Source organism: Mya arenaria, chromosome 5 (assembly GCF_026914265.1).
Source record: "Mya arenaria isolate MELC-2E11 chromosome 5, ASM2691426v1".
Taxonomy (NCBI): Eukaryota; Metazoa; Mollusca; class Bivalvia; order Myida; family Myidae; genus Mya; species Mya arenaria.
In genome coordinates this window covers 54977114-54992011 of record NC_069126.1, presented here as the reverse complement: position 1 = coordinate 54992011, position 14898 = coordinate 54977114, and the positions used below count along the sequence as shown (strand labels likewise).

Genomic DNA, 14898 nt, shown 5'->3' with positions numbered 1-14898 from the left:
ACTGCATTAAATTAGTAACTTTTCGCTTGAATAACTACGAATAAAATGTAAAGTTGTAAACCCTCAGCCCATTATTGACCAAGAAGGATTACATGGATTACTTGGCGAGCGCTTACGCGTCCCTGATCACTGCATATTAAGTGTAAATATTGAAATGAACTATAGTGCACCTTTATATATATATATATATATATATATATATATATATATATATATATATCTACTACAGATATTAAGGTGACCATATATATATTAATCTAGGCATTATGGGGACCGCTGGATTAAGGCGACAAAAATTGGTCTCCTTAATATTTTCAGTCCAGATTTGAGGTATCAAATTTCAATAAAAATGTCCATTGACAGTAAGTTGATAAGCTTGAATGTTTATTTACGAGATCATTTCATTGTTTTAAATCTTATTATATTTTAATATTAAAAAAAATATTCTTAAACTTTTGTGTGTGTATATTTGTGTATCCATAAAAATAGCCATTAAGGCGACCAGGGAAAAAATCATAATTTTGGTAAAAAATAGCTATATACTAAGCATTTTTTATTTGTTTTACTTTATTTAAAGCCTATTGTATATTATCCCGAAGTTTCATTCCATAAAAAACAGAAATAAGGAAATTCGATATTTCGTGTACCATCAGCATCTAAATTTTCAAGTATACAGAAATTTAACTTTCCGGAATATAACGGAAATTTTCGGGTATCTCCGTGGTACCATCTCCGTGCAATTATGCAGTATGGCGTTCATCTCTTACGGAAAGAGAATGGTAACTTGGTAAGTGTTTAAAGTACATATTTAACGTTTTTTTCGTTTATTTTTATGACTTTTGTACAGTAGTATAAATCGTCCACCCTTTGGATGAAAAGCAAATGATTTATCCGGATTTTGTTCATCCGAAACTAAATCACTAGTATCAACATCCGGTGTAATTTTTGCTTGTATTTTGGAGAAACTCGATTGATTTCTAGCAAACTTGGTTTACCACTACATCGTCGCTTATTATTATTTGGTATGTTCCAATCTAAAAAGGGATTTGCGCCCTTAACATCTCAGATTTTAATAAATAAAAGACGAAAGGATACACATGCCTTACATTTTGTTTGTCAATGCCATGTCATTAGTCATTCTCATCACCTTTGAATAGCAGAACAGAACGAACACTGTCTTAAATTCTCATATTTGACAATAAATGCAACAATAAAATATTTCACTTATTCTGCCACAGTTATGCACCAGTCAATTGTAACCATGGCCCCCAGGTATTGTTTATTCCGGGGATAGCAGGGGAAATGGGCCATGTTTTTACCTTCCAGGTGGACCGGCAGTGCTGAGTGAATGGGGGTTTATTGTTTTTGCGCTGAAAACAGGGAATGAGCCTAACCTAGGATGTCCCCAGGGGCATTTGACGGGGATCTGGTCATTTCGTAACCTTACCATTTCGTAACTGCTGAATCTTGGTTATTTCGTAACCATTCTGTTAGTCAATTCGTAACCGTCAAGAAATCAATTGCTCATATGATATGGTAACCACCATTTAACAAGGTGATAAATAGTACACTTAGCACCTCGTTAAGTGTATTGTTCGAACCTGGATGTATATGGCACAGCAACCAAGACACCAATTGGGAGACATTACTCAAATTCTCACTAGTAACAAGCTAATAATTTATGTTACTCAATAGTTATTAGATAATAATAACAAATCATTTCTAATTTAGCATGATATATATATATATATATATATTTAATAGATATATATATATCATGCTAAATTAGAAATGATTTGTTATACTACCAAAATATGTTTATTATTTTCTTACATTTTGCTTACTTATAAACAATAATTTAAGACTGATCGCGATGTATTTTTGAGTAAAATTACGTTTACATAAATGATCATTCTTGACCTATTTCATTGACTATATTTGTTTGAATTGTTTAAAACGAACAAAATTTTGTTCTGTTCTTTTCTCAATTGATCCATATTCTGCATACTTTATATACGAAGCCGACAAAAAACAGCCTAAAATTATTAGTTATGGTACAATATTAATTTCCAATAACAAGATACAAAATTAAACATATCGGCACATTTTTAATACAATAAGCATATAAAAAGCGCATACTCTCTTTCGGCAAACTCACTACATTTTAGAATACTTCTATGCAATTTAAAAAAAAATGAAATTCTAAAGTTATATGGTCTATATATTTAAAAAATATTGGCTTAAGGTCACAATTCCTCTCAATGGTAGAACATCTATGAATTAAAAAATTATTACATTTAATATTCAGCCTACTTATAATATTTCCTTCGCAATATAAAAAAATAGCTAGTGTGAATGTTTCTATTTGTCATAGTTTCAGAGTTTATTGGTAAATCGCACTACACTATTAGGAATAAAGAAGGAATACAACTACTAGATTTAACTTTGTTTATGTTGTTATTTTTATGTTTTATACTTACAGTAAACTTATTTTGTAAATTCAAATGGTATTTAATTAATTCCTCATAATTATAGGAGTCAACGGTTAAGATATGAACATTCGATTTCTTAACGGTTACGAATTGACTAACACAATGGTTACGAAATGACCAACAATGAGAGGTTACGAAATGACCATAATTCATTTGACAGGGCTTTTACCAGCTGTTTGTCTGTGCAGAGCGGGAATTTTACCTGGGATTGGCTGTACTGAAAGTCAAAGTCCCCACTATTAGCAGGACCTTGGGGGCCCATGCTGCAATTGACTGTTGCATTATTTGGATTTTTTCTTAACTTTACGACAAGCCCCCCTACAGTATTTTATAGTCAAGTTTAGTAATATTTATTTACAGAAATTGGATAACTTAACAAGTAAAGTAAACTGTACTGAGCTTTTGAACAAACCTACATACTTATAAATCAAAATTGATATTTAAGGGTCTACACTGAATAAACCCAAAATGTTAGTTTTGATTTGCTATATTCGAACAGTATTTAGTCTATCCACACAAAATTTACAGGATCATCAGATAACAAATTTTCTAAAAATTCTCTGTTTGCCAAATAGGGAAGATAGGTTTAAGTGGGGTTAAAAGGTTGCTATCTGTGACCAAAAAAAATACTGTTCAGAATTGTGAGAATTCATTTATCTTTCGTTCAGTAAAGAGCATGCAATGGCATAGTGGTTGGATTAGATAATCTGACAGCGGTGCTGGACGTCAGGAGTTCAAATATTGTTGTGAGTTCAATATACCAAAAGAATACCTTTGGAATACACAATTATCTATAAAAATGGCAGAGCAAATTGCCCATATTGTAGTAATGTCTTAGATCCAGCTTGGATAACTTGGACACAGTAAGCGGTTCACACCCAGGGAAATTCTCAGATAAAACAGCGCCTATAAACTTGAAATTTACATTTTTCATGGAGACAATTAAAGAAAAAACATTATTGCTGATCTTCTGAAAACAAATCTTCTAACATTCAAATATTGAATTTGGTGGATGAACTAAGGTTTATATTGATAAGAGATTGCTTCAGTTGGATTTAAACTAATCACCAACAAAAATATATGCATTTAAATCACACATTTGTAAACAACTGCGCCACAGATCTTATCTGTATGTTTTGGGTTTTTAAAATTTAGCAGTTTAATATAGATTAGCACACTGGTAGGTCTGGTTGGTCTGTTGCTTTAGTTGCTAAGTACACATGATGTCAGTGATTTCATCACTATTTCTATTAAAATATCAGTTTTCTTCTTCAGGGCTTCTCACATTTGCACCATTTTTTACCATTTGAATCATAAAAAGATAACAAACACAAGAACTTAACACTTAGTGAATATTTAAGGAATGTAAGGGGTCAGATTTCAGATTGCTCATTATTTCTGGAACACTAAATACTTTATTTGATTGTGTACACTGCACTTTCTTGTAAAGCATTCATCCAAATCATTTGGGTAAATTTTGGCAGAAAAACTGCTTTTGGATTTATACTGGTCATCAAAACCGGCACTGACAAAACAAAAGACGTGTTTAATTAATGTGCGGGAAAGAGGTTTAAAGGTGTCAGCCCACAACGAAAGGCTTGCGGGTTGCAGTACCCCTTCAAGTAGTTCTTGAAAAAAATGATTCTCTCCGGTAGCATTTGATTATGTGTACATTGTATTCTTGTATGTATTTTCAAGTTTACACATGATTTATATAAGGTTTGTATAATTTTAGTTTTATTTAAGTTTTAAAATTTTGACATTTTTTTTAAGATTTGCCTGCCCCTGTCTGAACACTTAAATTCTTGGTCTTTGGACTATTGTCTGCAACTTCAAAACACACTTTTTGGAACAGGACACATTTTCCTGATATTTTATCCAGTTTGACTGCAATATAAGTTGTATTTATCAATAATTTAAGTAAAAAATGACATTAATATGTCCATAATTACCTTGTAATTATTTGTTAATTTGTTTTAATTCATGGATAGGTTTATTGCGAGTGTCATGGAAAGCTGGAACTTTTCAGTACACAACATGCAAACTGGGAATGAACTGTGTGTGCCGGCTTTGTGAACAAAAACGTAAGGCGGCTATGGTAAGTTGCGTCAAGATATCCTTGGGACCCCCCCCCCCCCCCCCCCCCCTGGACACGCAATACAATTCGTGTTTCGCTGATCTGTTGGCTAGGATCAGATCATCCATTTAGGGATTTAGATATGTTACCCCAGCCACCAGGCTGAATGTTTAATTTTACTCAATACTAAGCTTTGTTTTAGTGCGAACATCATGTTTATCTAATTGCAGTTGCTGCTTGGGACAATAAAGTTATGTGTGCAACCGTCTACCAGACTGCAAGATTCATCTCTTCCAAAGAATGTCATACCTTTCCAGGTGGGTGTGCATTGATTGATTGATTGATTGATTGATTGTGAGTTTGTGTAAATGAATAACTGTGAAACCATAACCAAATGTTGGGCTGTAAAGATGTGTGAGTATGTGCATGCTTCACATATTATCCGTCCTGGTTGGCATACTGGACCGTCATCAGACACTCTGCCATGAATGTGAGAGAGTTTAAAGCTATTTCTTATTTTCCTGTGTAACTATATTGATGTTTGATTAAATTTACGCCGCCGTGTTACTGAGTAACAATTTGAAATTGGGCCAAAATCATCAAGCTGGAGCTTTGCATAATCTATTTCAAACTTCTGGGAGATTTCTGCCCTTGAAAGTAGTTGCTCGCAGCCCGCCTCAAAGTTACACTTCGTTCAGTATTTAAAGCTTTCGGATACACTTTTTTGTTAATTTGAGATCTTAATGAGGCTACATTGTACTTCTAAGTAAATAGATGCTCAAAGTAACTAGATGCTCTGGGTGTTCACTGGGTGACAAAGGCTACCCAGTATTGGTTGTTTCTTTTTTCTGAAAAGATGTTTCTAGTGAATTGCCCAGTTGCAGTGGTTTTGACGCCACAGAACCAGCATAGCTCCATGACAGATATATATGTTTTCGTCATTGATGTCAGTACTGCTCTATTGGAGGCCTCACAATTTCTGTGTGGAAATGTCATCTGATACAATCATAACGGCGTATTTCTAGCATAGCTTTCATAAGTGCATGGCCATTCTCTGTCATTTTCAGATACACTGTGTTGTGTGTGGATAAGAAATGCATAGTGGTACCACCTATCACCAAAGCCACCATTCCCCTATCAGACAAAAGGCTCATGGGGACAGTTCCTGCAATTTACAGCAAAGCTCACAATTGTAGCCCTACGAACTTCAGGTAAGCGATAAATCTGGACTGGATATCTCTGTACTCACTGTAAGTTTATACTTCATTTGAACAAAACATAGGGAACAATTCAGAACAATCACTCTCACTCACACTCAATGAGTTAATCCTCTGTAATCACATAACGGTCGAGATATTTTTGAGTGAAAGGTATATCCGTATTCACAGGTGTGAGTGAGACTCAAGTGTTTTGCGTGAGTGGGACATTTGTGAGTGCTCGGCTAGGCCACTTGAACCGCCCTCGAGGATTGGTTGTGAATACGAATTGAATGAGTGTGAGTGAAAAAAGTATGTGGCAAGTAGAAAAGATGAAATATATCAAATATTTGGAACAAATAAGGGACATGCTCATTCCCAGACAATATTTAAGAGACCGGGATAATCCATTGAAGTACATGTTCATTTAATAACGAGGCCATCTATAAACAAAACAAATTCAAAAGGATGCGCCTATCATATATTTGTTTTGTTTCGCAATGATCTTGAACCCCCAGCAATGTTGATGTTTGCAATTCATCAATGGCTGCAAAGACAGGCAGCTAAATGTATGCGAAGTATGCAGCCTAGCGGCATGAAGTTAGCGGTCTAGCGGCGTGAAGTTAGGAGCCTAGCGGCATGAAGTGAGCGGCCTAGCGGCGTGAAGTTGGCGGACTAGCGGCCTAAATTTGTTCTCTATTTCAAGGTTCACGGGTTTATATGGGAAATATGATAAATCAATGTTTTTAGTCGTACATTAACATAGCGGCCTTAAATTGTTTTCTACTTCAGAGCCTTTTATAGGAGTTTTCTTCTAAAACAATGCTAAAATAATTGTTCTCCTATGCAAAATACATCACGCTTGAGCGGCCTTGCGGAGTGAACTTGGCGGCCTGGTGGCCTAGCGGCCTAAAAATCCCCAAAACTCAATCCAGCAGCCCAGGAAAAGGGGAAAATGCTGATATTCGCTAAAGGATGTTGATTTATGAATAGGAACATTTAATTTATCATTGTTTTAGACAAGAACGCATATAAAATGCATTGGAATAGGAAACAATTTTAGGCCGCTAGTCACATGAGGCGGCTAGGCCGCCAGGCCGCTAACTTGACGTCGCTAGGCCATTTCATAGCGTGGTCAGGGAATTGCTATGTATTTTCCAGCCTACATTCAGCTGGATTATTATTACTATTATTATTATTTTTATTATTATTATTATTATTATTATTATTATTATAATAATTATTATTATTATCATTTTCATCATCATCATCAGCAGCAGCAGCACCAGCAGCAGCACCATCAACACCAACACCACCCTATCATCATCAACATCATCATTATTATTATTATTATTATTATTATTATTATTATCGTCATCTTCATCCATTTTCCCCTACATTTCTTGAGTTGTTTTTCACTCCGAGGTGTAATTTCCCAATAAGAAGTAGATTCATTCGCTAATTCTATCCATCTGCTATTTTTTCAACTTCCATATATTATTTTCAAGTGCTAAGACCGCTTTATGTAAAATACAAAATCAAGATTATATATGAATACATATTTAAATTATGTGATACAATGGAAAACGGCTACATATTTAAAACAGCAACAACAACGACAACAAAAAACATGCATTTAACCGCATTTTGCAACAGTTATTTACAATCCAAAACGTTTATTTTTATTAACTAATTGTTTTAAAATGTAAATTTCAGTTTCAGAATAACAATTATTATCATTTGTTTGTTGCCATAACTAACAATAAGGTACTCAAATCTCAAATAAACATATGTTTACAATGTATAATGTAAACATCACCATAGTCAAACAGATAATCCGATATGATCATGTAAACATACGTGTATAATTATATACTGTATTGCTCACTTGATGAAGTGAAGTGTTAGCGAGGCGTGTGAATACGAACAGATCACTTGAGTGTCACTCCCCGTATTCCACTCAAGTGATCATTTGAGTGTCCCTTACGGGAATGTGGTTGGAGTGTGAGTGAGAGTGGATGTTCTGAAATCGGCCCTTACAATTTCAGCATCAAAATCCAGGTTTAGATCCCAGACCGAACTTTGTCTCCTTCATTAAACTTAATTTCAGATGTTCTATAAGCCACATACATGTTCACTACTTATGACGGATAAGAACTTTCGCAAATTGATTATAAATGCGTTTTCCCAGATTTACACCCTCCTCTTGCAGATACTGCCGATGGTGAAGCTTGGGTGCACCGGGCCGGTTTTCCAGCCGTGTGGAATCAACATCTCCAGCTGAACTGGGGCCGGGAATTATATAAGACTCCTTAGCAGCATGGTGAGCTTTTGCGTATTTATTTCCAGGCTTGTATACCCGGCCAGACTTCTGCGTTTAAGCTTTCCTTTCGTCATTTTTTTAAATAACGTATCTCAAGTCTTTCAATGAAATCACAACTGTGACACCTTTGGAGACTAGATTTAAATTAAGGAACCATTATGTGACACAGTGTAGAAAGCCTTTTGGGTGATTTAAAATCAAATTAGTAAACAGGATTCTCATGGTTCATGGTTTATAATTGGCCTTGTGGACCTTTCAATCTTTACTTTGGTAAGAGCCGCTTAAGTATGTAAGAAGGGGGGGGGTGTACAGATGTGATAGTAAACATTGTTTAATAAGGTATATTTGTTTTTATTTTATCACCACTTTGAAGGTAATGATTGTGTTAAATCAGGGATAAGTAACAAGTTTAACACAAACACTGTATCATGTTCTTTATTTCAAATAAATCTATAAATATTTAGTCTGATCTCCATTTTTCAGAAAATGTAGCTGTCTTAAGTGCCTATTCCATCAATGAGTATCACTGTCTTTAAATTGCTGTTGCAGTACAGTTTAAATAGCAAAAGTTTTATGGCCCTGCTTGTTTGCAACTCCTCAATTCATTTTTGTACAGCGAGAAAAGTAAGGGAATTCTAGAGATTTACTAGAATTATGGATTGTTTTTCTTGAGTTACACAGTACATAAGGAGGAATTAGTGTGTACACAACTCCTTATTTTATTCCTGTTTATTATTTATATATGTAACATAGAGGTGTACAAGACTTTCGGTACTTTAGAAACATGACATAAAAGAGCTCACTTTGATAAATTTTCTCAAAAAAAAGATATCTTTACTGTTAAAGTAAGAACTTTTGCTGCATAGTAAGTAATGTCTTCTGCTCATCTTTATGACATCATGGAATGATGTCATCTTCCCAAGACACATTTCCACATGGCGCAGCTCATTTATATATATTGCTGATGGATTGTTTAGAATGGGACAGTTTTAATTGGACAAAATGTTTTAATCGCCATTTTACAGAGTGCCAGCCAGTCATTGCTGTTCTTTGCATTGCTGAGGAGGACAGTCCTGCCAACATAACAGTTTGTTCAATAACAGGTAAAAAACTGGTCTCACTTTACATTTTCAACCACTGCCAGATAATATAATCTTATATAATGATAACTCCTTTTTCACAACTGTTGTTAAATATATAATGTTTAAACTAACAATTAATTTGGTTTGGACATATGTTTGACGGGAATTCAAAGACATTTTTGTCAGCAGTCTTATATCACTGGTTTCCATGCATTTTCGCATACATTGGTTCATTCCAAGATAAGAAATATAACCTTTTTCAAAACGTTCAATCTGTGAGAGTGCAGCTTTAATAGACCTGTAAAGACTTGTCGATGTGAAACTAAACTCTCAACCAAACTTTGGTAAAAGATCAAATGTGGGGCTCCGTGTGCGGCATAGACTGTGTTAATTTTTATTTAATATGATGAAGAGCTAGTTAAGTTATCTTTGTTAAAAGTCTTCAGTTGAAGCAAAAAATGTTTCAATACCCTGTATGAATTTTTTTCACCGGATATTGATTCATAAAAAACATTGCTCCAGGGTGCGGAGCTACTTTTTGCTATATGTCTATATGGAAAAATCTTCTCCTTAGAAGTCAACTTTGTTCCCCAATGTGCAAGGCACAATCGGTGAAAATAATTTCAATACAAGTCACTGATTATTATTATTGTTATTATTATTAATAAACTTTTACTATTTCAGGAGACAAACAGAAACACAGAGGTGCTATACATTCTGATGGAAAAGACAACAAAAGCATCTTCCATCATTTTGGCGTGGCTCAGATCAAGAAGAGAATTTTAAGAAAGGTAATAACTGAGTAACTAAGAACATGCAAGTTGCAGTGGTTAGAGTGTAAGACCCATCTCGCTTCATAAGAATCGATAATCATCAATGTATTAAATCAAGAAATTGAAACGTATATGTCTTGTCTTTTGCAGTGTTTTTGAAATAGAATATAATTTTTTTAAAAACTAAATATTTTTTAATATGATTGTGAATGTGTGATGTTTTCTTCTGATTATTCTCTCTCAAAAACCAGATACAAAAAAACATATCTGTAGATTTTTATGCCCCCACAAAGTGGCGGCATATAGGGTTGCCCTTGTCCGTCTGTCTGTCTGTCTGTCTGTCTGTCTGTCTGTCTGTACGTACGTACGTCCCGAAGATTGTTTCCGATCTAATTCTTGAAAACCGTTTGGCCAATCCTTACCAAACTTTAAACACATGTTTGTGACCATAATATCTTGATCAAGTTCGATAGTCATGGAAATCGCTTTAGTCATTTAGGAGTTACGGCCCTTTTTTGCCAAAAATACTTCAAAAATATATGTTTCCAATCTAATTCTTGAAAAGTATGTGTCCAATCCTCACCAAACTTTACATACATGATTGTGACCATAATATCTTGATCAAGTTCGATAGCCATGGAAATCGCTTTTGTCATTTAGGAGTTACGGCCCTTTATTTGCAAAAAAAGACTTGAAAAATACGTCCCGAAGATTGTTTCCGATCTAATTCTTGAAAACTGTTTGTCCAATCCTCACCAAACTTTTAACACATGTTTGTGACCATAATATCTTGATCAAGTTCGATAGCCATGGAAATCGCTTTAATCATTTAGGAGTTAGGGCCCTCAGATTATCCTGAATAATCATTATGGCTTATTTTCTGTGACAAAAAATCGAAGTGGGGGCATCCGTGTCCTATGGACACATTTCTAGTTTTGTTTTACTTCTAAATATAGTTTTAAGGTTGTATTTTAGGTTTTTCTGCTCAATACATAGGTTTTTCTGCTCAATACAAACTTAAATATTGTAAGAGTTATGGCCCTTAGTAATTTTTAAACAAATACATTTTTTTCATGTTTTTGTAAGCCCATTATTAAGGGACTTTTAATATTTTCACCAGCTGCATTATAAAGTCAGACCAAAAGTGTCCAGTAAGTGTCCAAACAATAACTAAGTTAGAATCCTTTCTCAAATCAGGTGAGTGATATAGGGCCATCTCTGTGTTTGTCTGACAAAAAACAATAATCAATCTTTGAGTTAAATTGACAAATATTGTTGTTGAATGTTTTGTGAAGACATACAATTGGATTACTTTTGTGTCAATAGGATTTAGGTTTCTGCACATAAAAAATATTTAGAATAGCATTTGGGTCAGTCTGTTCACATTCAATATTACAGATAGTATAAGTGGAAGCAGTGACTTAAAATTAATTACCAAACAGTTTCTGCTCAATTGCTTTGAGTTAACATACGAGTTATGAAACTTTGAATACTAGTTCTTGGTGGCATAAATGAAAGACCTTTTTTTTGTCACATTGACTTGTAATCAAGCACTAACTTCCTCTAAATTCTTTTCAGGTGATAGTTGGGCACACACAAGAAGACATAGATCACAGGTGTCCAGGCATATGAGTAGACAGGAGTTTCACACTCTGCTAAACTTACTTCATCAGAGGAGCAGAAAGCTTCTCAAGATCCCGCACTGCACACTAAGAAATAGTCTTTGACTACAACAAAGGGATGAAAGTACAGAGATGTCCAATTGAAATCAATTCTGTGCTGCGTCATTTCTTCATTCTGGAAGTTGATGGACATGATTTATCATGGCATCAAGTGTGCAGTTTGTCGACTATCAGCAGTCTTGTTCACCAGCTGTGCAACTTGAGCTGGTAGCTTTATTGCTTGAAGCCACTGCATAAGAGGGGGAAGGTGCAGGCTCATCAAAAAGTCTCAAAAGTTGAAACTAGGACAAGAAATTTGTCAAGAGTGTGAATCTATTTGCTTTGAAAACAATCGTTACAATGAGATGGTTTCCTTTGAAACTTGATACATACTATGTGTATGTTGAATGAATTGAGATGCTGAAATAAAGAACCACTATTCAAATATAAGGAAACTGCATTTTTCATACTAAAGGGTAAATGATGTTGCCATTTCCTGTATGTATTTAAATAAGATATGTTTCCACAATTAATATTTTTAGGGAATTTTTCTCAACCTAATGAATGAGATTAAATTGTTCAACGTTATATGAGCTTAATATGTGTTTTCTGTTTCTTTAAAATTTGTGAAAAATTGTCAGAAGATAATTAGACCAGTATCCATTACTGCAATTTTACAATCAAATATACAGGGACAAGCCCACTGGGAATATAATATAATTAAATCCTGTTTAGGGGCATGAGGCAAACAGAGTTACTTTCAAACGTTAAAGCTGCACTCTCACATTTTGGACGTTTTGACAACTTCTCTCATTTTATGTCTTGGATTGGAACCATCCAATTTTTGCGAAAAATTAAATTGCAGATTTTTCTATTTAATATACGGGTATATGCAAAAAGCTACAGAAACATGCTCAGTCGCAAAAAGTTTAAACATAAACCCAGTTTAGTGGCAATGGGCAACGCCAAAGACATAGAACACAAATTCACAGACAAGAAACATGGAACGGCACACAACTCTACAAACAGCACAGTGCATAAATACTATATATATATATATATATATAAATTATTGGTATGTTTATCAAGAAAACATTGATATTTTATGCACTTTTCTTAAACCGTTAGTAACATTAATTTTCGAACGGAAATATGAAATCTGCGATCCGATCTTTTGTCAGCAATCTTTTATCATTGTCATAAGTTTGCAGATAATTACGCAAACAATTTCTCATTCCAAGACAAAAAAAAAGTTGTGAAAACGGTATATCTGTGAGAGTGCAGCTCTAAATGTTTAATTGCTTGATTTTACTACTGTATTAGAAATTACAGGGGGTGGGGCATATTTTTAGTGTTTTTATTGCTTTTTATGATTCATACAGTCTTACTTCATTCCTCAGGGCACAACTTACAAATAGACAAAACTGGAAAATGGTCATATCAAAAGGTCAAAGATAATGCAAGTTGAACAATCATATTGTTCATGGCTTGTATTTTTGGTATACTAGTATTTTATTGCATATGCAATAGAAAAGTTGAAAGTTAAATTCATAGTTGAAATGATGGCTTTGGATGGTATTGTCAGATGAGAAACGGCACTAGTAAGAAATAGGTATAATGATACTTTATTTATTTTAATCAATTTTAGATATTGTATGAAAATTATTATATTATTTAGTACATGAGACCTTTTAAACAGTTAATGACAATATAACAATGTGTATATGAAGCTTTAGATCAACACTTAAAGCTGCACTCTTACAGATTGTCAGTTTAGACACAAAATTGTCTCAAAATCTGCTGATTTGGTTATCATTCCTTTAATTCAGTCATATTAGATAATTCACAATAGAACCAATCAAAAATGTTTGGTAAAACTGCCGAAAATTTCATTTACATTAAATTGTTCGTAATGCTTTTAGCCATAAAACATTTTTTTTTTTTAACATAAATATGATAAACTGCAATCTTATCTTTTTTCAGCAGTCTTATATCACTTAAAATTGGGTCTAGACATTTCTGCAAAAAAATAGTCCATTTATAGACAAACAATAAAAGGGTACCGGTAGTCAAAACGATCAATCGGTGAGATTGCAGCTTTAAATACACCTTTTAAGACCGCTGTAAAATTCCAATGGTTTGCCTTAATCTTTAAAGCTAGCATGCTGTTTAATTGACAACCATACTTATTGTTTAAAATTGTCATGATATTTTTGTACAATGTTTTTATATAATTCATTAAAGAAGTCAAAACAAATTTGTTTATCTTGTAATTTGTTTTCTATTACTTAAATGACCCAGACAAAAATGGGAACGTCAGTGCTAGTTCTTTTACTATTAACATCCCATAAAGTTTCTATTGGTGTAGCAGCAAGGCGGTGTTACATTAAGGATGCATCATTTAAACCAAATTATACATTCATATGCACATCATACAGGCGTGTAGCCGCCTATACGTGAATACGCGGCTGAATCCTTATGATTCTGAAAAAAATCAACCAAAGTTGCAGTATACGAACTTGACTACATGAATCTAAAACTGGTTATTTTCCAGTACTAAATAATGCACATCGGAAAGCCCAGAATGCACTAGATTGCACCATGGTTTTCAAAATTTTCTGCGGGGGCATGCCCCTGAACCCCCCCCCCCCCCCCCCAGCACATTTATGAATCCACATAAATAGAGGGGTAGCTACGCCCCTGACAATATTGAAACCACAGTGTGGCTAAACAACACTTGTATGTTTATCCTACGCAGTGATCTCCCATGGAAATGCAATCGTCAAATAATCTGAAGGGGCTGTTTAGAAATGCACCATGTGTTTAAAAAAGTTGATTTCAGTCACGAAGAGAATCAACCATACCACACACTTGTTGGAGCAAGATGAAATGTCCACTTTCCGCGAGAAAGAAAGTACATTGAAAATGTTTATTTGATTCAATTGACTTTATCTTTTTATAAATATGTTGCAATACATAAAATACATAAAATACGTTATTTGTTATAATTGTTTACCCATGTTGAATTTTATTTGGCAAATTTATAAGAGATTTATATATTAAGAAACTCAGCCGCTAAAGAGGATATGATTATGACATACTTTTTTTTTAAATCTTTCGAACATGAGTTTTTGAGTGAATATAAGCGAAGCGTTAAGGGTTTTGAAAATGCATCTTTTACTTGGATTTTATAGATTGTTATTACGAAATAAAGTATGGCGAATCAAACGAAGTGTTAAAGCTAAGCTTTTGATGGCTGAAACCCTTCAATAAATGTTGAAATGTGCTAAAATA

At 34.0% G+C, this 14898-nt stretch overlaps 1 long non-coding RNA gene across 2 annotated transcripts; it reads left to right on the top strand.

The window, feature by feature from the left end:
• Window positions 1-514: 514 nt before the first annotated feature.
• Window positions 515-13777, top strand: LOC128233891 (uncharacterized). 2 transcript variants are annotated; one of them, XR_008260807.1, is made up of 7 exons: window positions 515-787; window positions 4800-4886; window positions 5637-5780; window positions 7978-8088; window positions 9114-9191; window positions 9855-9961; window positions 11522-13777. It is a non-coding gene; the product is annotated as an uncharacterized LOC128233891 (long non-coding RNA). The 2 variants fall into 2 exon arrangements; XR_008260808.1 differs by lacking the exon at window positions 515-787 and adding an exon at window positions 821-1022.
• The last annotated feature ends 1121 nt before the right edge of the window (window positions 13778-14898 follow it).